The sequence below is a fragment of the Lissotriton helveticus genome, chromosome 10 (assembly GCF_964261635.1).
Source record: "Lissotriton helveticus chromosome 10, aLisHel1.1, whole genome shotgun sequence".
Classification (NCBI taxonomy): domain Eukaryota; kingdom Metazoa; phylum Chordata; class Amphibia; order Caudata; family Salamandridae; genus Lissotriton; species Lissotriton helveticus.
In genome coordinates this window covers 839,337,991-839,362,535 of record NC_136071.1, presented here as the reverse complement: position 1 = coordinate 839,362,535, position 24,545 = coordinate 839,337,991, and the positions used below count along the sequence as shown (strand labels likewise).

The 24,545-nt window shown below is 46.1% G+C and overlaps 1 long non-coding RNA gene across 1 annotated transcript in view; it reads left to right on the top strand.

The window, feature by feature from the left end:
* The window catches only part of LOC144784570 (uncharacterized), a 1,093,066-nt gene extending 1,068,834 nt beyond the window's left edge, over positions 1–24,232 (top strand). The window contains exons 6-7 of the long non-coding RNA XR_013601680.1: positions 22,702–22,836; positions 22,950–24,232. This is a non-coding gene — a long non-coding RNA (uncharacterized LOC144784570). The remainder of the gene's footprint in view (positions 1–22,701; positions 22,837–22,949) is intronic.
* Positions 24,233–24,545: the final 313 nt, after the last annotated feature.

Here is a 24,545-nt window from a genome sequence, read left to right as displayed (position 1 = left end):
GTAGAATCTGAGCTGTCTGGTTGGGTGGTAGGCGGTTATCAAAGGTTGGTTAATGATAGCGCCTGTTCCCCAGAAGGCTCGATGTGCAATGCACATTGCCTTAAGTTCGATTCTTTCCCTCATTGGGAGCCAGTGGAGGTCCTTTAGTCTGGGTTTGACTGGGAGTCGGCGGGGGATCTGGAGGAGAGTTCTGGCTGCACAATTTTGGATAATCTGCAGCTTGTTTAGGGTAGTCTGGGGTGCCCCTAAATACAGGGCATTCCCAAAGTCCAGATGAGACAGGATTAAACCCTGGACCATTATCTGTCTTGCATGAAAAGGTTGCAGGGGAAGGATTTTACGCAGAAGTCTTGGCAGGCCAAAGCAAGTGGCTGAGAGTTTGGCTGCATGACAGTTGAAATTAAGGGACTTATCAAGCCAGATGCCCAGGCTTTTGATCGTGTGTTTAGGCGCAGGGGCAGGTCCCAGGCAGGGGGGCCATAGTGGTTCGATGGTGTTGTTGATGGAATATAAGCTCCGTTTTGTCCCCATTCAATTTAAGGCAGGAAGATGACATCCACTCGGTGACTGCTTCCAGGCAGTTCTTCAGGCTGTTGGGTGCGGTTTGGGGAGGATTGAGAGCCACCACTAGCTGAGTGTCGTCCGCATAGGTGATGATTTTTATTCCGAAGGGGCGGACGATCTCAGCTAGGGTGCTCATGTATATGTTAAAAAATGTGGGGCTCAGGGAGGAGCCCTGCGGTACACCACAGCTACGGGGCTTGCTGGGGGAGGTGTAGTCACCCTCAAAGACCTGGAAGGAGCGATTGGAGAGGAAAGACTTAAACCAGGTCATTGCCGTTCCTGAGATTCCCTTACTGCTAAGTCGGTGCAGCAGGATGTTATGACTCACAGTGTCGAAGGCGGCACTTAGGTCAAGGAGGATGATGGCTGCGGAGCCTCCATGGTCTAGGATCCTCCTGGCCTCCTCCGTCACTGCGACCAGGGTGGTTTCAGTCCCATGGAGGGGGCGGAATCCCGTCGGAGTGGAGTTCAAAAGGTTGTTAGATTCTAGGAACTCTGTTAGCACCGTATTGGCATGTTTTTCCAGGATTTTACTTAGCCAGGGCAGCAGGGAGATGGGTCGGTAGTTGGTGGGGTTGTTTTGATCTAAATTAGGTTTTTTGATGAGGGCTTTGACCATGGCTCGCTCCCATGGGAGTGGGACAATGCCGGTTGATAGGGAAGCATTAAGTAGTTCCAGAATGGTATGGAGAATGTGGCTGGTGACTGGGAGTAGGGTGCGTGGTGGTGCAGGGTCATTAAGGGAGCTGGATTTTACCTGATAGATTCTAGATTGGTGGGGTCTAGAAGGGGGAAATGGTCAAGTGTGGCTGGGGCCCTGGTTCAGAAAGTTTCTCGGGCGGGGTCAGGCGATGGGGGAAAGAAGTGTAGGTAGTTTCGATTGTGTGGAGAAAAAATCTGCTAAGTTGTCACAATGGGTTTGGGCGTTCAGCGGGTCTTGGGGTTTTTCTGGAAGTTGAAGTAAAGTTTTTGCTATGCGATATATTTCCTTAGGCTTTGAAGCTGCTTCTGTGATTTTTTTCTCGAAAAAGGATGACTGCGCGCATTTAATTCTGGCCTTGTAGGATTTAATCGCTGCTCTGTATGCAATTTTCCTAGAGGGAGAGTAGCAAAGGCACCATTTCCTTTCCATCTTTTTGCAGGTACGTTTCAATTCCGGTAGTTCCGAGGAGTACCAGGGGGCGGTCGCAGTGCTGCGTTTGGATTCAGTGGATTTAATGGGAAGCACAAAGTCGAGTGAGTCGGAGATCCATTTGTTATAGTTCTCGTTAGCCAGAGTGGGATCAGAGATGCTGGATGGTTTGGAGGTTTCAAGACCTGCCAGCCATTCAGCTTGTGGGAGTTTTGACCAGTTACGGCTTTTGTGAGTTCCCGAGGGCATGGGGGAGTGTGGATCTGGAGTGAGCTAGGAGAGGGGGATAAGGAAGTGGTCCGTCCATGGAAGGGGAGAGGGGATCCCTACTCGAAGATCTGAACAGTTGCTAAAAATGGGATCGAGGAGATGGCCCTTGATGTGGGTTGGATCGGACGCTACCTGTTTGAGCTGAAGAGCTGAGAGGCTGGGGATCACTTCTAGGGCGGTGGGATCATGATGTGTAAAAACCCCATCCAAAATTCATAAAAATGCATTCGAAATGGTTGTACACGAAAAGAGTATTTGTGCTGTATGCATTTAAAAGAAATGTTTCATTCAAAGCATATAGATGAAATTTAAAAAACGCTATCCGAATGAATCATAAAAATACATTTATGAAATGGCTCTTAAATACAGAAGAAAAGGTCGAGACCATTCCATGACAGAATATATAAATTGTTTGGTTGTGGACAAGGTCAAATATTGTCTCTCGGAAGTATTCAAAGAATTCTTGTACTCTAGGAATAGTTCTACTTTAAGCAGATTACTTTGTGCCAAAAAAAGTTCAATTTTGGAAAAAGTCAAAGCATAGAAAAATGGAGTTCCAAAGTTAGAAGTTTGTTTTTGAAAAGTGAAGGTCGAATTCAGAGAAGAACACTGTGTGCTAACTTCAAAAGTCAGTGTCATTGTTTGGAGAAAACATCAAATCCTCCAAGCTGGTAAAGAATTAGTCTACTACTGTAGGTGAAAGTTGGACTACCTCATTAAGCAGATCAATTGCACATAGATGAGAAACATCGCCATCAGCGTCAGCCGCATTAGCAATGTTCGAAGTAGATGGTACTTGTGGGCCTGTTGCTCCACGTATCTCACCGTCTGCAGTTTGCGTCTGTGAGATCTCAACGAATACCGTCATCAGGATTGGTAGCCGCTGGGGACAACACAGTGCATGAGCCGTTACTGGTTCAAGCAAAGCATCAACTTCCGTTGGCAGGACTGATGGGAGTGTCAGACAGATGTCTAGCACGCATTCTTCTTCACGTAGCAAGCATCGTAGAACAGGTAAGATGCAATCTTGCCAGATTGGTCGGAATGATAGAAACCACGTGGTATTTAGATCTCTTAAACGAACCAAGCCCAGAATTTGTATCATGCGCTCACAACACTTCATTGCCAGGAGGGTGTTCTCCAAGGTGATCTGGGTGTCAATGGTAACTTGACTTGCCATACCGGAGCAGAATGAATAACAATAGTATTCCTGCTACGAGACCCAAAACGAGAGGCAGGCTGCCAAACACAAAGTGCACGAAGTTTGGAAATATGCCTAGGACTGCTTCAAAGGGTGCTAACAGTCCCGAAAAAATAGTCTTAAATACATGTACAATACCACTCATATCAGACATTTTTAAGATACGACCTAACATTTCTGAGAAATGTATAGGGCAGTTTGTCAATAAAAGGGCATGTATCTCTGCAGAAGTCCTTGCAACCTGCAGATCATACGTCTCTTTGGCCGAGGTCAGTGGCACAGTTTTTTGTAAAAGAATGACTTTCAGTCTGCTTAAAGTATCAATTCGAATAGAAGAGATGTTCAGTGAAGGCCATAATGGCGACTCCCCATCTGACTTAGTTTTAGGAAACAATACTTGCATACAGCAAGTGACCCTGGCTAACACAGTAACGAGATAGGGGGTTCCTGGCAACATGCTGTGATCATTCAACATAATGTAACTTCCATTAGAAAGCTGCCTAAAAATTGGATCTATCACTGCAGCTGGAGAACTTTGCAGGTAGCAGGATAAGTTGTTCGAGGAACCATCGCAGGCCCCGTGTAAATTAATACCCTGACATAAGATTGAACCACTTAGTGTGTTTTCACAATTCGTACCACTAACAAACAATTCTTTTCCCCCACTCCAACATTTGTGTGTATAAGGTAAATTCCAGGATGTCTTGATGTATTTTTTACCCAACCTTTCATATACGCCCTCCGGTATATGTTTTAAACAATACTGAAAATGGAAAATCATCACAGGCAGAGTGATTGGTCCATGTATTATCCATTCTGTCGCTGGCTTCTCAGAAACAGTTAATGGTAATCTTTCCAGTTTTTCATTGCTCAGCACCGTATAGTCTGCCCCTCTCTGTGCCAAAGTGATTTGTTTATCTGTAAGGTTAAACTCAGAAAACAATGACGTGGTGTTGATTAGACGCCTTGGCACATATCCAGAATGAAGGTTTTGCAACGTCCAGCCCAAAAGCATTATAGAACGCAATTCTTCCCCCCATTCCAACATTTGTGTGTGTATGGTAATTCCCAGGATGTCTTGATGTATTCTTTACCCAACTTTTCATATATGCCTGCTGGTATATATTTTAAGCAATACTGAAAATGGAAAATTGTAACAGGCAGAGTGATTGTTCCATGTACAATCCATTCAGTGGCTGGCTTTTCAGCGACTGTAAATGGCTATCTTTCCAGTTTTTCAATGCTCAGCACCGTATAGTCTGCTCCCCTTTGTGCCAATTTGATCTGTTTATCAGTGAGATAGAATTCTGAAAACAGCGACGTAGTATTGATTAAACACCAAGGCACATAGCCTGAACAAAGGTTTTGTAACTTCCAGCTCAATAGCATGATAGAACGTAATTGCGACTGACCATGTTGCAACATGACCAAGTCCTGTTCCATTATGTCTATAGCAGAGGATACTATGCTGTCCAAAGAATATATTCTGGATGACAGAGTCGTTAACCCATTGTCAACTACAGAGAGAGATTTCTCTAAATTAATACGATCAATTTCTCGTATTCTTTCTGCAGTCTCTGCTTGTGTAGTTTTCCGTGCTTCATTATAAATGGCATAGATACCGTCGTATATAAAACGTTTATGACGCGGTTTCACAGGTCCATGTAAGAAGTCCCTTAAATCAACGCCATCTTTTAGTAAAGATAAGTGTTGTTTTACTTCCTTCAGTGTAGATTTTTGTAGTCACTCAAGGCACAGTTTTCCCACACTGTATGATGTTACTATCCCTGGATGTTGTCTCTGGACATACCTTCGATCTGGCCTAGTGAATGTGAACCCTTGTGTTTTATTCTGGAATCTATCTTGACAGTTGTTTGTCTCTATGGGCCAGATTAACCATTTTTTCCAATCAGGATCTGTTCTGTTGTTAAGTAAAATAGTTTTCACGTCAACCACCCCCTCTGTATTGTTACTTCTTTCAGGTGTAGGTGTAGGTACTGACGGTTTGTTTAAATCTTTTATCTTCTCTAATCCAAGACAAGGTGTCTGTTGAACAGTGTCATTCAAAAACATTATTTGTTCTGGGATAATGCTGGCTCTAAATAAAGCTTCTAAGCCCTGCACCTGCCAGTCTTTTGTGCCCCAGACAGTTTTTGTCTCAATGGTGTCTTTCCAAAAGTCAAAACCTAACGTAGACAGCTGAGCATAAAAGGCCGCAGAATAAATTTGCTTTGTATTTGTTAATATACTTTTCATTCCTGTTCTATTAACATTTTAAAAGTAAAATATGTCTGGATTTGAAATTTTAAAACCTGAAAAGTATGGAAATTTGTCGGAAAATGTTTTTGAGCTACCCTTCGGTGGCGTTGGACAATGTTCCCATTGGTTATAAGTTAATACATTTCTAGGATTTGCAGATGTATGCAAGAAATGATGACCATAGTGATTATAACAGTACATTTGTTCATAATCTGATGAACCTTCTAAGTATTCATGATTTGTAAATTTTGCAGACATTTCTAAGTCTGACATCATGTTATTAACAGTCTCAAAATCCCAATCATCTGAAAATGTGCTGGGTGAAACATAATCACTCCAGGAAACCTAGAATTGGTTTGGAATCTTCAACTGCTCCGCTGGACCAAGAATGTCATATTCAGTCCTGTCCCAAGCTATACCACCTGGTATAGGAATGGCTGTGATGTTTACTGCTGACAAGTCTCTCTGTTCAGGATGGGATGATTTGTGTGGCTTGAGGAGTAAGTTGATGTTCTTTCTTACTGTGTCCTTTGTACTATATTTTCCATTGATCAGCATTCCCAAGGTAAATACCAGAGTCAACCAAAGTAGAAGAAAAAGGGCACCTAAGATAATCCATACTTCAACCCATGGTGAAACCAGATATGTTTTTTCAGTTGTTGCAAGAGATCTGGTATTTGTTTTTTGAAAGTTTTTTCAGCTGGTGGCGTTTCAGGTTCACTTGGATCCTCGGAAAACGTATCAAAGTTAATGAAGTAGCCAGAGGCAGTTCTGTCAATTGTAGGGATTGCTTCCGGATTCGAAGAAATCGCTGGAATCAGTTAATTACTTGTCATATTATAATAATAATAATAATAATCCACATTTGTATAGCGCACAATCACCCGTTAGGGTCTCTAGGCGCTGGGGGCCGTCGGGAAGATTAAGCAAGCTATTGCCCAGAGTCGCATGGTGCTGGGCTAACCTGCCGCCGGAGCCGGGGATCGAACAACGATCCCCGATCCCCAGATTCCAGCGTCAGTCGCCCTGGCCGCGGCGCCACACCTCTCCCCTATTCATATACTCGGATGCTATATCATTGTAGACAGGTGTTTCTTGAAGAACTGTTATTTGGGTCTAAAGAGGCACAAGTTCCATGGTTTTGTTACATAGTCCTTTGTTCTGTGCTGCAGAGTCTTCAAATGTTATCAGTCTCTCAGTCTGAACCTCTTGGATTGTAGCCAGATTCAGGCATCTGCTACATCTTTGGAGTCCATTTGGCCTACTACTTATGATTGGCCACATGATGTGGTTTTACCACGTCGATGGATACGAACCTGTTCTCCTTTCTTCCAGCAAGGGGCGGCAGTAACACGGTTCTCGATCCGTGGATTGCTAGCACAGGTACTGGATTTCTGTAAGAAGGCCCAAATTCCTTCTTGTCCGCGATCTTTTCTCTGACTAGACTCCCAATCTTTGGAATCCAAGCAGGCCTTTCTGGGACGGGTGGTTTTTCTTCAGTGGTCGTTGGCTTCAGGATTACTTTGCTTTAACTTTTTCTTGTTTTATTTAAGTCCTGCAAAACAGCCAAACTGTCTTTGATATCAAAAGGTTTTTGTTCTACCACTGAAGTATGACGATCAAGGTCCTGGAAAATTATTCTAGTTCCAAAAAGGATTTCATATGGAGTGAATCCCCCTAGAGAACTTCTTGGCAGATTGTTAAGTCTACGTTGGACACTTATTAGATGTTTGACCCACCCGTCATCCGAGCCTAGTACCCTAGCTGGTATAAATTGCTTTATTTCCCGTTTTTTTCTCTCCACAACCGAATTTCCCTCAGGATGGAATGGACTAGAATACCGCAATGCAACGCCCAGATTGGCCATGGCCTCCTTGTAAGCTTTTGAGCTAAACGCAGGACCCTGGTCAGAATGTAGCGTGACGACTGCGTATGTGCCGATAAAGACTCACAAATCTTTTATAACAGTTCGGGCGTCAGCCGAGCGCTGGGGCCACATCCAAATGAATCTCGAGCATGAATCCACTGCGACCATGATATATTTATAGGGACTGCACTGATCCAGGTAAATGCAAGCTAATGGTTTATCTGAAATTAACAGGGGTGTCTGCGCTGGGCGTTTCACTGTAGAGACTTTCATCTTTTGGCAGATTTCACATTCCAAAACACAGTTTCTGGTCCGTTTCCTCATGCAAGGCCACCAGTATCGCTGCTATAACCCTTTAGGTGCTGCCGTCGGCCAACGGTCGTCACGGGCACTACCTCCCCAGTGCTGCGTGCGACCGCTGGACGTCCAGTTCAGCACTGGATAATGGACAGCGCAGCACTGGGGAGGTTTGTTTACTAGCTCCTAAGGTGTTAATAATGATACTGTAGAAGAAACACCTGCGAGCCCTTCCTGTGCTGCTAAAATTAGTCCTAATCTATGTTCCTTGTTTGGAATTACTCTCTCCCCCAATCCAGGGATTCGAGCAAACGGAACATTATTTGCATCAGTTATATACGAGTATTTGAGTGGAAAGCCTTTTGGTAATGTTTAACCACTGTCTTTCCTTGAAGCATTGACAGTTTGCATTATTTTGCTGTCTATTTATGTTTTAGAACGAGTGATTGCAGCTACAGAAGCCGTTTGCACAGCTGCCTTCGCAGCTTCATCAGCCCATGCAACGTGAACGCCATCACGTTGATGACTCAGTGTATGGATCACTTGAGCTTTTTGTAGTTCTTTTCGTAACTGAACTACTTGTTCCCAAAGCAATGTATGCTTCATTGTGCCACCTTTTGCATCTTTGAAACCGTTTTCACTCCAGTTCTGCAAGTATTCATTATAAGATTGAACGCAATATTAGGAATCGCACACTATGAGTGTGGGGAATTCACGATCTGTATTTTCGAGCCCCCATCTTGAAAGCCTGTAGCTCAGCTTGCTGAGCTGTACAATCTCCGAGAGATTGTGTTTTTGTGACCATAGGTCGGAATTTACCATCGCGCCAGCGACCTTTAACAATCGCACACGCAGCACTATAAGCTTGTTTACCCCCAATTGCGGGTTGTGCTGATCCATCTGTATACATTATACATTCATACTGATCAAGAGGCAGAATCTCAGTGGGCAGAGGAAATTCTTGTTCATATTGTAGAAACTCTTGTGTTTTCAAATATGGGTCAAAAACGTATTCAACGTTGAACGTGTCCATCTTGGATGTAAAGCCTTTGCATTTGGAATGCTCGCTTTTGTCACTACTTCTAAAGCAGGTACAGGAGTAACTACTACCAACTACCATTATGCGTTTTCCCCGTGCGAGGGCTCTCTCTTTTGCTACTACAGTTTGAACCGCTGTCAGAATTTTTTCTGCAGAAGTGAATTTCATTTCTGCTTGTGTGTACAAGTGTGATTTATAAGCAATTGCTACTTTTTCCCCTTCATTAAAGGTTAAGTACGTGAATCCGCATCTTCCTGGAATGATTCGGATTACTAAGTTGCTTATATTTACACGTGTTTGTAAATGTGTGGTTGCTAACATGTCTGTTTGCACTGAATGCAAAATTTCTGTGTGTTTTTGAGTCCAATTAATTTGTTTGAAATCTGGTTTGATTAATTTGTAGCGAGATTTAACCCTTTCTCCATAATTTAGAATGTAAGTTCTTCCGAAATTTAGGAAACCTAGAATCCACTGTAAGTTTTTCAGTGTTTTTCAGCGTTTTTGGAGGTTGGAGCAGCGCACATTTCTCTAGAAAGTTTGCTGCTAGGTTTTTGCCCTCACTTGATAATTCATATCCTAGGAAAAGGACGTTGAGGTGGGCAATTCTTTATTTCTTGAAATTGAATTTATACCCTTCAGAGGCGAAGCCAAGTATTATGGTGTTCACCCTGTTCAAGTGCCTGTCCAAGTCATCGTCTGTTAAGTAGATGTCATTGACATATGATAATGCTTCATCATCATACGTTTGCTGTAATTATGTTACTCTGGCTGAAAATAACCCTGGACTATTCTTGAATCCCTGGGGGAGACGACAGAATTGAAACTGTGTCCCCATACTTGAGAAAACGGTCAAATGCCTGCTTTCTGGTGCAATATTTTGACAGAAGAAACCGTAAGAAATAACTAATGTAGTTTCATATTTTTTGCGCACAATGTTATTCATTAGTGCTGCACTGTGTGCATTTTGTACTGCAAAAGTTTTGCAACAAGAGTTTAGATGTCTGTAATCCAAAACTAGACGATATGTATTGTCTGGTTTGGATACAGGAAACAAAGGATTGTTCATTGACGAGGTGCATGTTTCAATCACCCCTTGGTATTCAAGTTGATCTAGGATCTCCCTGACCTATTTTTTAGCTTCTTGCTTAACTGGGTACTGCCTTTGTGCAGTTGGTTGAGTTTTTAACTGGATTTTATGTTGAGAAGAATCCTCATCCCATCCAACATGATTTTTATATAATGCAGGAGCCTGGGCGACAGCCCATTTCCTGGCATATGTGTATTTTTGTGAATTGGAATATGGTTGGAGAAGGCTGGCATAATGATGTCTTTGCCATGTGGGCACTCCCTGACAAATTCAGGTTCCGCTAGAAGAATGTCATAACCCTTAGAGAGCTTCTCCCAAAAGAGTGCTCTTATTTTTCTAGTAATGTCCCCCTCCATCCGGAGTGTTACTTCTTATAACTTGTGTGGAACACTAACCCTGGTATAAGCAGTTTCAACTTGGATGTACTCATTCAAGTCCACTGTCTCCAAATGATCCTTCAAGATCTTGCAAGCTACGGTTACTTCTGCTGTGCTGTCTAACATTGTCTGAGGCCACTTCCCATTTTTGAGTTGTGTTCTCAAGATCCTCGGCATGTCTGATTTTTAGACCTGCTACCTTCTTTTTGGTGAATTGAGATTTCTTATTTTTTGGAACGTGTTGATCGTTTTTGGACTTCACGAGTTCTTCCTTTTGTTCTGATCGTCCTCTTCTTTCCGATTTCTGTGATAAAGTCTGAAAGGTACGAGAGAAACGTGTATCAGTATCTTGATATCTATCAGGTTTTATCAAATTATCCCTATTCATGAGGTTATACCTCCTTCCAGAGGGCTCCTTTTGAGGAGACCTACCTCGGGATTGAGAACTCTTTTCTTTAGAAGTTTGTTTACTGTTCTCCCACTTCTTTTTAGGAACAGTGAGATTGTTTTTAATAAAGACCTTTTCAGGACAGTTCTGTCAGCTGGGGTTTTACTGGTTTACCACCCAAACTGTCTCCACCAGTTCTTCATAGGATTTTTCAATTATTCTGGCTAGTTCTTGAGGTTGCTCGGTTACATCAAATTCTCTTAACTTTTGGTGGATCGCCACGGATGCTGCTTCACCTTGAATATTAACTAATATTGTTGAGACCTGTTTGAAATCTTTCAGTAATTTCATACCTAGATTTTTTTTAAATCTTTTTATTGACAACCAACAAAGAAAAACATCAGGTGACATTAGACGTTTTCATAATTGCCATAGTTACAATTCCATATAGTCAAGATAATAAACACAATAGATAGATAATGGATATGGGGACTCATGTACCTCCACTTATTCCAAACTTATCGGGGACGTACAAACATCTCCACGGTACTGATTCCAACCCCCCCAAACCTTCCCCCACTTCTCAGGACAACCCCTTGCCATGTAGACCGACCTCTCCCTAAACACTCACCAGTCCAGATCGTCCACCCATTTCTCGACCCAGCGCGGCTGTCGGCTCCCCACAGCTGAGCAATATTACGCTTAGCTAACATACATGCCAATGTTACCCATTGTCTCCCATATGTGTTTAAGTCTGTGGGTTCCCAAACGTTTAAAATACATCTGCGGGCTCCCGGACGTATCTCCACCCCCAGGACATGTCGCAGCGTGTCATGGATTTTCATCCAGTACTCCTGTATCACCGTACAATGCCACAGTGTATGCATGAAAGTTCCAAGCTCCCCGCACCCCCTCCGACACTCTCCGCTCGACTCATATGAACCAGTCAAGGCCCAGTAACATATGACCTGTGGAGAATCTTTAATTGTACTAATCTGAGCCTCATCAGGATCGCCACCACCCATGGAGAGGTAACTGCCTCCCGCCAATCTTCATCATCCATCTCCACCCCATCTGCATTCCAGTGATTCCTGACAAGTACTAACGGGTCTTCCGTGCATTTTATAAGCTTTTTATATATTAATGAGATAGTCTTCTCCAGGAGGTGGCTGTCCAGCACTCGGTCTTCAAGAGGGGAAGCCTCAGGAAGCGTTGTGTCTCTTGGGATATGGGTGAGTAGTGCATGTCTCACCTGAAGGTAGCGATAGTGCTCTTTGTCATGAAGGTGATACTGTTTCTTAAGGGAACTAAAAGCGTGAACTGTGCCCTTCCCCCAAACATCTTTAATCTGCATGATCCCAATAAGGTCCCATTTGTCAAATCTCTTGGACTTCCATAAACTCCCTAGCCTCTCCGAGTTCCATAGTGGAGTGGCTAGGGTAAGCTTCCCCTCCCACTTGAGATGTTTATTGGCCGCATGCCACACCTGCACGGCATGCGTTGTATGTCCGGCATGGGTGAACTGGCGAGGTCTGGCATAGAGTGCCCTGGTTAAATCACCCCCTGGCACCTGCCAACGGTCCATGGAATACCCGGGGTCCCCAGGGCGCCCGTATATAGCGGGATTTACCTCTGCCCATTGGGAGGCCCAATAGTATTTCCGTAGATCCTGCAACCCTATCCCCCAATCATACCAGGGGAGAGTGAGTTTAGAAAGCGCTATACGGGGTGTACCCTCCCAGAGAAGCTGTCACTGGAGGGCCTCTATTTCCTTGAAATAGGAGGCTGGCACGGGGTTCATTGTGTTCTGGAGTGCGTATAAAAATCGGGGCAGGGCCATCATTTTAAATAGCACCGCTCTTCCCAGGAGGAAGAGCGGAAGCGCCTTCCAGCGCGTCACATTCACTTTAAATCGAGTCAGCGGAGGGCCCAGATTGTTAGCATATCTTAACTTTGGGTCAAGTGTGATATATACACCAAGGTACCTAAACCCTGTTGGCTCGATTTGTGTTGGGCAATTATGCGGGATGGCTGGTGGGCCACCTCTGAGAACGAAGAGCACTGATTTCGACCAGTTTATAGCAAAACCGGAATACCTCCCAAAAGTAGCAAGCACATCCGGAAAACTCATCAGGGATCCCCTCGGGTTGGTGGGGTAAAGCAGGATATCGTCAGCATACAGTGAAATTTTGTCCTCCCATTCCAACGTCCAGTGCAAGCCTCGGATTGATCTATCCCACCTAACCCACGCCGCCATGGGCTCCAGGGCCGGGGCAAATAGGAGCGGGGACAAGGGACATCCCCGTCTCGTGCCCTTTCCAAGGAGAAAATCGTCCGACTTCCGATTATTGACCACCACTCTAGGCAGGGGATTTGCATACAGAAGGTGCACCCAAGTAATAAACTTCGGTCCAAAACCCATCTTCCCAAATACTGCAAACAGGTAGGGCCACTCGACCCTATCAAAAGCCATGGTGGTGTCCAGTGACACCAGAACCGCCGGTTCCTGTATCGTCAGGGTCTTACCCAATATCCTGTGCGGCCTACGCAAATTAAGGGCCGTATTCTGACGCGGCATGAAGCCGGACTGATCCGGGTGTATCAGGGTGGTGATGACCTTGACTAGCCTCGTCGCTACCAGCTTCGCCAAGATTTTAGGCTCAGCATTCAGCAACGAGATAGGTCTGAACGATGAACAGAGCGTCCTGGGCTTCCCCGCTTTGTGGATGACCACTATATTGGCCACGCGCTGGTCATATGGGCGCTGACCCCTCTCCCTAATCTCTTCAAACATGGATCGAACAGACGGAGCTAGTTTATTGGCACTCAGTTTGTACAGCTCTATGGGAATTCCGTTGGGGCCCGTGGCCTTCCCGGAATGTACTCCTCTAATAGCCAGCGCCACCTCATCATTTGTAAGTGGAGAGTCTAAATACTCCCGGTTGTCATCCGACAGCGTGGGCATCTGGATATCTTTAATCATTGCACTGTTATCCACCTCGCTGTATATCCCAACGAGGTATACACACCACCGTAATATTTCGAGAATTCGTCCGCTACAGCTTATGGGTCTATGACGGTACTGGAGTTTTCTCCCTGCAATTCTGGCACCAGCCTCGAAGCCTACTCTCCCTTTTCAAGCCATGCTATCAGTTTACCGTCTTTATCCCCTTGCTCGTACACCCTAATTTGAGTCTCCTCGCTCTGTGCCCTAGCCTTATCCCTAGCTAGGCCCCTATATTCATCCTGTCTCAATTTTAACAGAAGTACACTTTCCGGGTTACTGCCTTGGACACCTCCTCCTCCAACCTAGTCACTTCTGCCTCTGCCCTTCCTATGTCTGCCTGTCGTTGCTTTTTTCCCCCTGCAACCAGAGATAAAACCTCCCCCTGGATAACGGTTTTATATGCCTCCCACAGACTCTGCGCCGAGTCCACCATTTCCCTATACTCCTGGAAGTACCTTTCCGTGATTTTGACAATTTCTTTCTTGGTGGCGGGGTCTTTTAAGTGCCACACGCTGATAGGGGCCACCCTGCCCTCATCCCACTGTCCGTTCTGGAAGTGAATCCAAATTGGAGAGTGATCAGAGATTCCCCTCCCCAGATGTAAAACCTCCCGAACCGTAGCGGCCTCCGCCGCTGGTATCAGTACATAATCTATTCTAGATAGGCTATTGTGCGCTGCAGATACGTGTGTGTAATGTACACCAGTAAGATTACATATCCTCCATCCATCCACCAGCCCCGTTGTTTCTAAAAAGTCAGGAAGCCATCTCTGCGCTGGCCGCAGGGCTCAGGCCGGGTACCTGTCCACCTCCCCGTCCACCACAGCATTAAAGTCTCCTGCTATTACAAGGAGGCCCAACGGCAAAGTCAGGAAGATTGTGCCCAGGTCTCTAAAATTGTCGGCTTGAAGGCCAGGTGGAACATATACAGAGACGAAGGTAACTGTTCTCCCTTCCCACTGCCCCAACACACCAAAGTACCGACTTCGCTGATCAGACCAATTAGCGTAAATATGCAGGGGAAAATAGTTTTTCAGCAATACTCCAGCCCCCCCAGACCCCGTAGCAAACCCAGCGTGTGCAGCCTATTTATAACCCCCTTTGTATAGGGCCATGCAACGATTGCCGATAAGATGAGTCTCCTGTTGTAGCACCACATCAGAGGAATTACGTCTAATCAACTGGCTAACCATTCCCCTCTTAATTTTATCACCGAGGCCGTTCACATTCCAGCTAAGCACATATATCCCCGATTCTCGTCTTACATTTGACATTATGTTGATATAGAAGCAATACTGTTATAACATTGTCTCCTGATGCGAAGAAAAAAAAAAAGAAAAAATACCTTTTTCAAACATTTTTGCATACCACATTTCAAACAGATCCACATATCATAAGATTTCAGAGCCAAAAGACCCCAATTGCCCCAAACCCCACCCCCCTCCCTGCACCCCTGCATATGGCTGACGCCCATCCCCAACTAGCAGTGTGTCTGTCGCCCCGTACCTAACCTATGAACTAACTAAAGGCAGTGACGAGGAGGAAAACCAAAGTCCCGCCCCTCCCCCCCAGCCACCCTAGGCCCATCTTCAGACACCGGGGCAGTCTACAGCGATCTTACAGTCAACAAAGTCTAGTCATAGAAGTGGCTGCGGAACCGCCCTTTCACCTGACACTCCCAAACAGATGAATGTTTCTACAGCCTTCATCGTTCCCGCTCCTGCAGTTCATCTCCTCCACCATGGTCTTGTCCCTCCGGTCCTTGCGAGTACCTGCTGTCCACCCAGTCCGACGCCACCTCAGGGTTCTCAAAAAACCAGGTCTTCCCTTCGAATTCCACACCTAGCCGAGCCGGTAACATCATGGCATACTTTATGCTCCTTGTCCCTAAGTTTCTTCTCCACTGGAAGAAAACTTTGCCATTGTTTCTACACCATCTGGGTGAAATCTGGGAAAAAGGAGAGCGTTGCATTTTCAAATCGCAGAAGAGCCCCCGCACGAGCCGCCTTTTGGATCACATCTCTATCCCGGAAGTTTAGAACTCTCGCAATCATTGGGTGAGGGGGATCCCCTGGCACTCTGTGGGCGCGCTCGATTGTGAAAAGGTTGCTCAGTCCCTTGGGCTTGAGATGATTAAGGACAATGTCTTCCACTAATAAGTCCGGTGCCGGGCCCTTCGATTTCTCGGGCACCCCAAGAATGCATTTGTTGTTGCGCCTAGCTCTTCCTTCGTACTCGTCGAGCTTACGGTCTGTCAGGTCACGAGAAGTCTTGAGATCACGCACCTCCCACTGCAGCAACGCCATATCATCGATTGAGCTAGCAGTCTTGATATGGAGCGATTTAACTTTTTCACTCGCCTTCGTAAGATCCGCCTGTATCAAGTTGACCTCGATCGTTACAGTGTCTAATTTATTGTCTAAAGATTCCATTGTTTGTCCCAGAGATGATTGGACCCCATTAATGGCCGCCATGAGATCCGTAAGCGTCGGCTCGGTGGGAGAGCCCAAAGAGTCTCCGCCGGTCAACTGGGCCCTCTTCGGGTCTGTAGGTGAGCCCTTCGGGCATCATGTAGCGGTCTAACTTGTCAGACTGGATATGCTTCGACCCCTTAGAGGATCTGGATAAGGCCTTGTCAGTATCCGGTTTGGTCGCCATCATGGCATTTGCTATTCTCCGGTGCAATCCACGGATCTCGATAATTTTCCCAGGGGCCAGGATCCTAGGGCGCACCGTGTGTCATCCGGCCACCCCGCACCGTCGCGGTCCTGATATCTAGGCCAATGCACGTCCACGCACCTCAGCCAACCAGCTGGGATCCAGACAGTCACCCCAGTGACTCCAGCACCAGTGCGGTCTCACAACAAGGCGACGGCTGGTACCTCGCAACGAAAGTCTGCAACCCCAGCCTCAGGAGCACATCAATGTTAATCGCTCACAATCCACAATACGGGGGGGTTGAAATAAGAAACACACAGGGCCGCCCACTTCACAATCTTCACAAGGGTTCTTCGCTGGTAAAAGGCGCACACGACCTCCTGCCTTTCATTTTTGGTGCGCAATTCAGGAAGCCCCAGAACAATACCGCTATTTTCGTGATGCCAGTTGTTTATGTGCGTTCCTCCACACCTGCCACCTCCTGATAGTCTCACCACCGCATCCCCACACCGCTCCAGGAATTAAGGACTCATGACCGGAACTCCCCACCGGGCCCAGTCGCCCACATGCACACAAGTCTCTTCCCGGCAGTCGGGGGACCCTGTCACTGCCAGCCACTCTATCCTCGCATCCAACAGGGAGCCCTCAGACCCTTCAATGCTCCATCACCACTAAATGCCAGCAGCCACTTCTCAAGTCTCCTGGTGTGTGTGGGTTGGTTACTGCAGCCGGTATTTACCAGTCGCGGGGGGCGCCTTTGCCGACCCACGGTATGACAGGGCTACATCAGGTGTTCTCCCTCCACCAGATGTCACGGGTCCTTTCCTCAGCCCGTCTCAGCCCGACACCGCCGCAATGCCGCACGTTCGCACGCTCGTACCACACGGGGCATGGAGCCGCGCCACCTCTCTCTGCACCGCACAAAGTCCGGGCGGATCAGGCGCGAGACTGGAGACCCCACTGGGGTGATGCGGCCCCCCGCTGAAGCACCGCGCAGTATATCTCGGCTGCCGGTCCACAGCAAAACAGTTCCGGGCCGGACCGGTAACTTCAAGGTGCCGGCCCCGATGTTGACAGCCTAGGTGCCGGACACAGCGCTCACTCCAGCCCCCGGCTCTGAAGGCGAGTGGGCCGCTACTCACAGGACGGCGTATCTCCAGGACCCACCGTCGCCGGCAGCCCAGAATTACAACTGGGAGCGTCGCTTCAATTCCGCCCTCAGGTGATGGGACCAGATTGCAGGATAATTATCAGGATAACTCGGCTGGAGGAAGGGGTCGACGGAGCAGAGCTCTTACACAGCCATCTTGGACCCGAGCGTGGCACTCCCCGATTCATATCTAGATTTAAAGCAGGCTCTGCCCGTATTCATTTTGAATGTTTCAGGACATCTGGTATTACCGCCATAGACGGAACACCATGTGTTTTCGTGTAGATTGCAGCAAAGACTGTACCCCAATTTTCGCAGTCCTCCAGGTATGGTGCGATCCCCATTGGTAAACAGATCGGTAAGATCCTGTGTTTCTCATGAGGGGTAGTATCAGAAAATACTGCCTCGATTTGAGTAACTTTTTGAGCTATCCAGAATGGAATTTGTACCCTTTTTTAAGGTAATTTACCAATGACTGATTGTGTAGTCTGTGGTGTGATTTTATTTGTGTTCCCCTGGTAAGGGGTGTGTTGTGGAATCCTTATAGGAGGTTGGACTGTTAAAGTCTGCATGACATATTGAACCAATTGTCTATGTATTTTTATTAGTTGTTTTAGTTGAACTAATAGTTTTTCACCTGACATTTTTTTCAATGTCAGGATATGGTGTATAGCTTGCTAGTACCGGCCATGTTGCTCCTGGTCTACCTAGTGGACTGAGCCTGCTAATGTGATTTTGATGGTGTAGGGCGCCTTTAAACCAGAGTGCATGCTCTTGGTAAGTTAGTGGAATTTCAATATCCTCGAAAGGAACGTATTCCGTTGGATGTTCCTCTACTTTGTAGAAGTGAAACACATGTGTTACTGAATTTGCTTCAGGGAAGATAATCCATGAATAGAATACCTCTGTTTGCCGATATTTGTGTGCCTCTATCACAAAAATTACCCCACCACCTCTTGATGATAGGCCATTTGTTATAAGTTTTATGGTGATGGCTTTCCTTAAATTTTCTAGGATGATTATAGCATCCAAGTCATCTTGTTGGAAACCTGTAACGTCTAAGCCGGGTAGGGCTGCAGCTGCTGCAGCTCCACCGGTTGAGTTGTTGTCGCCGTCCAGCATTCGGTTGAATGAAAGTTGCAGAGCAAGTTTCGAGGAAACAAAGATAAGGTGCACAATATTTTGGAACACTGTATCCTTCAACGTTGAACAAACCAAAAACTAATACATAGGATTTTCGTCCTACTCAGTTATAGCGGATATTTGATCCTTTTACCCACTCCAGACGTCTATTGGAGTATTTTACGGGAAAAAGGGGTCTCTGAGAAAAGCACGACTGAGTTACTTTATTATCTAGCGTTAAATGAGTGCCTTACCAAATCTTGGGCGCCATGTAGTGTAGTTCCTATATTCCCAATGGGCTTTGCGCATTGGAGTAATATATTGTATAGATTAGACGTAGGACTGAGGTCAACTAGGTATCTAGCGAATATATTAAACCTAATAGTGAATGCCAGCTAGCTCAGAGGTCACTAGAAACGTTCTCGAATTCACAAGAAGGGATACGTTTCTGACAACCGCATAAACATGACAAATTTGCTGTCCAAGAATAAGAAACGTATCTCTAGAGTCGTGGAAACAATAGATAAGTATTTCACTCAGTCACTCGTCCATGCTTCGTTTCTACAGAGGTGCAGAGAAATAGAGAGACGGTCATTTTCAATAAAAGGTTTTATTGAACAGTCTTCTTTCTTATGCAAGTAAAGTGAACTGCTACAATCGTAATGCCTACTGCAAAGTATAATGCGTACAGCGAGAACAATATTACAAAATAACACTGTAAGAGCATTGTATGGTTTCTAAACCATATATAAATACATACATAAATAACAAGGGCTAAAAGTACTCAACTGGTGCTTCTAAAATACACCTACCTATACACAACAGCTTCAGCACACAGCCAACCCACCCTACGACCGCACCAGCGCCCCCCACCACCACCCTCCCCGATCAACACCGAAGAAACCATACGCACAATGAACTCCATCCACTCCGGATCTCCAACCGACCGCTGCCCTCACCACGTCTTCAACAAGGCCGACTCCGTCATCGCTCCCCATCTACGGGACATCATCAACGCCTCCTTCGACACCGCAACCTTCCCGGAGAGCTGGAAGCATGCCGAACTCAGCGCCCTCCTGAAGAAACCATCAGCCGACCCCACCGACCTCAAAAACTACCGCCCCATCTCGCTCCTCCCGTTTCCTGCCAAGGTCATCGAGAAGACCGTCAACAGACAGCTGGCCGCCTTCCTTGAGACGAATGGATCCCTCGACCTCTCACAGTCCGGCTTCCGGGCCAACCACAGTACCGAGACCGCCCTCATCGCAGCCACTGACGACATCCGAGCCCTGCTCGACAACGGGGAAACAGCGGCCCTCATCCTCCTGGACCTCTCCGCGGTGTTTAACACCGTCTGCCACCGCACCCTAGTGCAGCACCTCAGCAATGTCGGAATCCAAGAGAAGGCACTAGATTGGATCATCTCCTTCCTCGCCGGAAGGACACAGAGAGTCCGCCTCCCCCCGTTCAGATCAGAAGCCACCGAAGTCATCTGCGGCGTTCCTCAAGGCTCCTCGCTCAGCCCCACCCTCTTCAACGTCTACATGAGCCCCCTCGCGGCCATCGCACGCCAGCACAACCTCAACATCATCTCCTACGCCGACGACACCCAGATGATCCTCTCCCTCACCAACAACCCCGCCACCGCCAGAGCCAACCTACACGAAGGGATGAAAGACGTAGCCGAGTGGATGATGAACAGCCGCCTGAAACTGAACTCGGATAAGACGGAAGTCCTCATCCTGGGATCGTCGCCCTCGCCTGGGACGACTCCTGGTGGCCCCCTGCCCTGGGCAGCGCACCCAAACCAACGGACCACGCACGCAACCTGGGCTTCATCCTGGACTCCTCCCTCTCCATGACCAAACAAGTCAACGCCGTCTCCTTGTCATGCTTCAACATCCTACGCATGCTACGGAAGATCTTCCGGTGGATCCCCACCGAAACCAGGAAGACGGTCACCCAGGCCCTCGTCACCACTGGACTACGGCAACTCCCTCTACGCCGGAACCACTGCAAAACTCCAGAAAAGACTCGAGCGGATCCAGAACGCCTCAGCACGCCTCATCCTGGACATCCCCGACACAGCCACATCTCCGCACACCTAAGAAACCTGCACTGGCTCCCCGTCAACAAGAGAATCACGTTCCGACTCCTCACCCACGCACACAAAGCTCTCCACAACCAAGGCCCAAGATACCTCAACAACCGCCTCAACTTCTACACTCCCACCCGCCAGCTTCGATCGACCAACCACGCCCTCGCCGCCGTCCCCCGCATCCGAAGAGCCACAACGGGAGGAAGATCCTTCTCTTACCTGGCCGCCAAGACGTGGAACTCCCTCCCCACCCACCTCCGCCTGACCCAAGACCACCTCGCCTTCAGGAAGCAACTCAAGACCTGGCTGTTCGAGCAGTAGCGGACCCCCCCTCCCCAAGCACCTTGAGACCCTCCGGGTGAGTAGCGCGCTATACAAATGCCTTGATTGATTGATTGATTGACCCCAATGTACCTAACCTAAGTCTAGTACGCGGGAAGAAGTAAGTGTGGTGTAGCATAGGTTTAGTTTTTCTTTGCCAAGAATCTATCCAAGGTTTCTCTAGGTTCTAATCACCTCGATACCTTTAGTTAGAATGAAGGAGGTCTGGTATCTAAGTCTCGGGATTCGATTTCCCAACACCCCGCAAGGGGCAATGGAGCTGGATTCTCGCCGAGAGAAATGCAGCCTCTCGATCAGTGCGTCAGCTGGAGGCTCGACTTCCTTCGGCACTTGCTGTAGCGAGCTGCGTCGGGCAAGTAGATAGTCGAACTGCTCCGAACCACGTGCTAGAGCAAGTGAAGGCATATTTATACCTTGAAGGTGTCTAGTTTGACGTAAAGTCGGGCATATGAACGTCAGGAAAGAACCCCAAGGAAATAATAGTTCTTTGTAAAGTACATGAGTTCTTGGACAAATCAATATTCAAGCAAGGGAAGGTCCCTGACTGCTTAAGCCAATTTTCCAAGAAATCGTTGTGACGTTTTGATATGGGTGGAAGTAGCCATTCCTATATTTGGTCTGCATGGGCTATGTCTAAATAAGGGAATCATTTCTATGCCTATATTAGGGCAGTGTGAATTGTACTTGTACAAGGGCTTGAATCGGGAAAATTCACTCGGATCCTAAAACGCCATACAACAACCTCCGTTACTAGAGTGCCCCCATCATTATCATGAGAGATGCGTGTGCGGCACTCTCTTTTAAGAGGCCTTTATTCCCCATTTGAAACCCACCCCTGTCCCGTGCAAACAGCACATCCTTATGTGTGAAATGTTTGTAACATTTATATTGTAATTTCGGCAATGCTTGTTTATGATGCTGCATTGCTTTTGTTGTGTCTTTTGATTGTATCAATGCTTGTTTGAAACTTCGTACTTTCTTGTCATGTGAATTGTTCATGGTACTGATGTTTATTCTGCTTGTATACGCTCTCATGCACTGGTGAAAAGCGAGCGAGTACAAGGAAGCGGACAGATGCGTGCGCATTTTAAAGGCATCTTTCTTTCAGTAAACGGGACAAATGCAAGCGCATTCAAGAACGGCTCTTGTATTGCCGGTCCGGCAACATCAGGTACGTTCTTTGCGTCACACTAGACGTAGGGCGGCCATCTTGGGTGTGGCAAGGTTATATATAGCCACACCCAAGTTCTAGAAGGCGCTTAGCCTTCCACCAGTTACCGGGGGCACAGATGATTACGGCTCCTCGTCGCGGAAATTGATGAAGACTTCATGTTTTTGGTCCTTTTCTTCAGCTGTTCTTCTTGACAAGACTTCAGCTTGATAAGACTTCAGCTTCTGAACTCGTCTGAAAACAGAAAAAGACAATAGAGAGCTAAGTACTTTTACTTGTTTGAGTTTATGGCGCCCCACGCAAGAAAGTAACAGAAACTTACCTGTTAAGAATGGGAACAATTTAATTTTTGGAACTTTTGCTTCTTGATGTAAGGAAGCATATTCAAGGAGGATTTTAACCAAAAAACTCATGATTGCAGGAGGCTAGAATATTCACGAAAAAAGACCTTTATATTTAGTTTGAAAACAAAGAAGGTCATGTTAGACTTGTGTCTATTTCCTTGAGTATTTTTTACAGAGTTCGTGTTGGTGTGAAATGAATACGCTGGAACAAAGTGGTACAAGTATGTTGACACAATGGTGCACCATTATTGATGGGTGGGATTTAAGTTAGAGTGTAAAAAACTATTGTGTGGATAGTTACTGGATTCCTTTTGTGTATTTTTTTTTAGGCAATTCATCATATGTCGAGACTACATCATCTCTTCTTGTGAGTACGCAGCACAATCACGCCCAACCACCAGACAACATCACCACGGCCTTCAGAAGACATCACAGATGCGACGCAACACACCTGTAGATCGCAGGTAGGGATTATTGAGCTAAAATATATCTGAGTTTTCTAGAGAAGTTGCGTAGAGTAAAAAGGCAAGATATGTTACGCACACATTGAAACAACCTTCATCTTGTGGCCTTGCAGGTCGACAACAGGACCACGGTAGCATCTGAATCCGGACCTCCTCCCTAATTTCTATCACGTAGCCTTATTGGGTAACATAGATCACGGGTAGTAAGGTAGGGATTTGGGAGTTGAGCTCATAACGTCTCTGCGAACTTCAACACAAGAGCCCTACAGGTAAGAGTGCTTGTTACTTGTTTGACAAATATCCAACCATTTCCAGGAACATTCTAACTTCCTTTTGTGTACTCTGCAGATTAATTTGCAAAATGGCATTGATCCGAACTTGAGACACTTTCCACTCCTTCCTCAATGTTATGTCCCAAATAAAGAACTTCTTTATGAAAAATGTTTAATTTCGCTGGTGACACTTTATGCCCACCTACTGCCAAATGGTTCAGTAGAGCTATTGTATCATCCACACAAGCTTCTTTTGTTCCCGATGCAATCAGTAGGTCATCAATGTATTGCACTAAAATTTAATCATTAGGCATTACTAATGACTCCAGACATTTCTTCAATATCTGATTGAAGATTGAGGGACTCTCCATTTACCCTTGAGGAATTCGGCACCATGCCAACATATGGTTTCTGACCCGGAACGCAAATAAGTATTGGCTATCCGGATGCAAGGCTATCGAGAAAAATGCTTGACATAAATCAGTCACAGAGAACCATCCGGCTTCACAAGGTATTTGATACAGAATCATAGCTGGATGTGGCACTACTGGACAACAAGGCATCACAATCTGATTTATTTTCCAAAGGTCTTGTGCTATTCCGTATTTTCCGTTAGGTTTGCGAATTCCAATGATAGGTGAATTGCAAGGACTCCCTAAAATTTCTTTTAGGATACCTTGTTCAATAAATATCTCAATTACAGATATTACTCCTGCAGTTGTTTCTGGACTCATTTTATAAGCGGGTGTTCTTGGGAACTCTGTAGTTGGTTTTACAGGAATCTGAATTGGAGCTACTCCTTTCATCAAACCAATGCTTTTACCTGACAAATCCCACACATCAGACAGCCCTGTATCTCTTAGCTCAACTGACAAATCATTCGCTGTATATAGAGGATATAAGTCATTCACTTCTCTTCCCTGTCGTGCCATTGTAAATACTACATCATTGTGAGAAATTGGCTCTATATGTACTGGTCCAAAGTAAGGTGCAGTGTGTATAGAGGTCACCAACCCCAGAGGTATAACAGAGGTTAAAGTCAGGGCTGACCTTACTCTCAAAAGTGGTAGCTTGGTCGAGCAGTAAGGCAGTACCAGAGGACAGTGTAAAACATTTGTTGTACACACTAGGGGCCAGATGTAGGTAAATGTCATTTACCGATTCTTAAATACCGAATTTTACCGAATCGGTATTCAAGAATCGGTAAATGATATGTAGTGAAAAAATCGGTATTTTTTACCGATTCGGTAAAAATCGGTATTGGATTTTCGGAATTTACCGAATCGGTATTTACCGATTCGGTACGGTAATTCCCATTCATCCCTATGGGCCCATAGGAATGCATTGAAAATACCGATTCGGTAAATTCCGAATCGGTAAATTCCGAATCGGAAAGCAAGCAAAAGTGAAACTAATGAAAACAGCCAATCGGGTGCT